Raw genomic sequence first — 3,355 nt, 5'->3', positions numbered from 1 at the left:
TCGCACTAATAAATTCCTCTTAAACCACACATTAGACTCCAACCCTCCAAAACTGCACTAGAAATAGAAAAGGACATTTCGTTCATCGAATTTAGCAGCGCACTCAACTCCTTGAAAGGCAAAACTCCAGGATTAGAACGCATCTCATACATTATGATCAACAACCCCATATCATTCAAACACAGAGTCCTTAACCATTTCAACTCAATCCTAGATTTCTCAATCCCTCAAGCCTACAAACATAGCCTTGTACTTCCCATCCTAAAACCCCAAAAACCCAAAACAGACATCAAATCGTACCCGATATCCCTAAATTCATGCCTAGCCAAAACACTTGATAAGATTATCGCAAAGAGACTGTGGTGGTTTGTTTTAAATAACAACCTAATCAACAGCAATCAGATTGGATTTAGAAGGGGAAGATCTGTTATAGACAATCTACTCTTAGTAGACCACATAGCAACAAGATCCCTTACCCTCAAGAAGCACGTCACATTGATCTCTTTTGATTTCAACAAGGCATTTGACAAAATAGGCATCCACTCCGTAATTAATCAGCTGAAGGAATTGAAAATAGGCAAACGCATATTAAATTATGTCCTTAACTTTATGACAAACAGAAAGATAATCATAAAATCCTTTCAAGCCTTTTCCCACTTAACAACGGCATACCCCAGGGGTCTCCAATCTCAGTAATTCTTTTTCTCATAGCTTACAACACTCTCTCCCATATTATCTCCTTACACAAAGAAATAAAACTAACAGCATACGCCGATGATTTCCATCTTATAATCGAACACAATAAACATAAAAACCCCACTACCTACCTCCAAACCCTGTTTACTCAAATAGACGACTGGTGTACATACTCTGGATCAATTCTATCAAAAGAAAAATGTCAAGTCCTTCACATATGCAGAAAACATAACTGCTCTGCCAAGATCCGTACAGGCGACACAAATCTTTCCAGTACAAACTCCCTCAGAATACTAGGACTTACTATTAACAACAAATACACCTGGAACACCCATATTACAAAATTAAAAACAGAACTATCAAAAACTCTAAAAATTATTAAACATCTCTCTTCCCTTAAATATAACAGTAACACAACCACTCTTATCAATACTATTAAATCTATCCTCATTTCTAAAATCGATTATTGCCTGCCTTTCTACGGATATTGTCCCAAATCTAAATTAAACTGCTTAAAAACAACAATAAACGCAGCTCTAAGAGCAGCCTTAGGAGCCTACCGAACCACACCAGTAAACAACTTACTACTAGAAACTAAAACAAACACATTAAAACAAAAACGAAACTTCCTTACAGCCAAATTAAGTAAAAATATCCTTTTCGCCCACGGCACCCATATAACTAAACTAATAAAGCCACATAAAAGAAAATACAGATACCCTAATACCATAGACAGAATAATCCTAGCATGCAACCACCTATCCCTCCCCGTTTCTCCTATCCGAATCAGTAACTGTAAAAAATTTAATATGTCATCTCATAATAAACAAAATACCCCTGCAACAACTTACCAACAACTTTTCAGGTCCTTACAATCCTCATACCCACAACACAAATTTGTATATACTGACGGTTCTAAGGCTGATGGTATATCTGGATTCAGTATTACTGATGAAAATAACCTTTTAAAATCCGGTCTACTACGAATGTACTCTTCCTCCTATACGAGCGAGATCATTGCCATCCTAGAAGCCACAAAACTTTGTCAAGGAAAGTCTGGAAAACACGCAATCTGCACCGACTCCCTCTCCTCCCTTAACTCGATTAAAACCCTTAATAAACACTCCTACTACATTACATTTATAAGAAACATCATAATCAAAAACTTCCCAAAAATAAGCCTTATTTGGATTCCTAGCCACATAGGAATAAAAGGCAACGAAACTGCTCATTTGCCAAACTTAGCCTTCAATCCCCCCTTATATACACCCCTAACTACAATTTTACTGACATCGCTCGCCACAATGCTTAGATAATGAATAATGATAAAAACCTTGGAAACAGCATCTCCTTGGTACCAACTTGTAAAACCCCTAACATTCCCACACAAACACGAAATGAATAGAAGACAACAAATTATTATTAAGAGAATACGACTTGGACACACCAAGTTCACCAATGCGCATTACATTGATAAAAACTTTTCCTCTATCTGCCCCCTGTGCAACATCAGCCCAATAAGCCTAACCCATATTATTACCTCATGCCCCGCACTTACTCTCCAAAGAACTGCATCGTTCAACTCCCAAAATAATAAATGGTATGTGAGTGCCGCTTCACTAAACCAACCGTCGACAGTTTTGAGCGTTTTAGCCCTTTGGAGGCGATATAGAGTTCGTGGCAAACAGCTTTTTAGGTCGATCTAAAAGTTTTAATGAGAGAAATAAAATTTAGGAAAAAAAATTTTTAACATGACAACTGTGGCCACCACATTTTTGGGCGGTTTGTGGGCGTTTTTTTGCTTTTGTCGGCACTCTTGTACGCTGTGCCGTATTTTCTGCTAACGTCGACAGCGGCACAGAGTTTAAAACAAAAACAAAAAACTTTTGGCCGAAAACCCGTATTTGATCATTCCGCTGAACTGAACCAACTGTCGACAGCGGCACAGAGTTTTAGGCACAAAAACATAAACACAAAAAAGGCTTTTACCGTCAACATCTACAAGTACACCGTTTATGACTAAAGGCTTGCAAATTATGGTGGCGGTATTCACACTTACATACTTCATCTGCAACATATTTACGCTTTGAATGTACCAATAACAATGAATTTATTGATCAGTACAACTTCGAGTTGTTCACTACCAGGAGCTTTACCAACTATTTGTCTCCTGTTGCATTGTTCCTGATGGCAGCAGAAACTGGTGCGGGGGACTTGACGACCAATTGAAGAAGCTGGAGACAATAGACATTGGGAAAAGCCTACAGAATCTTTGATGAGCGATGAGCAACGCATTAAAAACTAAACTTGAACGCATTATAACCTGTCATTTGCAGCATCTTCTCATAATAATAATAATCTTCTCTCCATTTTTACTAACTTTAATGTACTAATGTATGTTAATGATGTTAAGCGTTGTTTGTTATATAAAAGTACTACATATATATCGTCTCCAACAAAAATCAGTTACTTTTTTTACATACAATCAATGCACTAAACTAGCGTCGGCAGCGTCCTATTAAGTGAGCATAGGGAATTGTTCTGCTCATCTGCTCCTCCCTCAAGAATAACGTAACACACTTACCATTACAAGTTTGCATCTAACACTTAAACTAATGCAAGGCAAACTTTTAATGGTATGTGTGTGCCGACCGCTGCA

This window comes from Drosophila biarmipes, unplaced genomic scaffold, assembly GCF_025231255.1.
Source record: "Drosophila biarmipes strain raj3 unplaced genomic scaffold, RU_DBia_V1.1 ptg000009l, whole genome shotgun sequence".
Taxonomy (NCBI): domain Eukaryota; kingdom Metazoa; phylum Arthropoda; class Insecta; order Diptera; family Drosophilidae; genus Drosophila; species Drosophila biarmipes.
The sequence above is the reverse complement of the archived record's forward strand: the minus strand, read 5'-3'. Positions refer to the sequence as shown.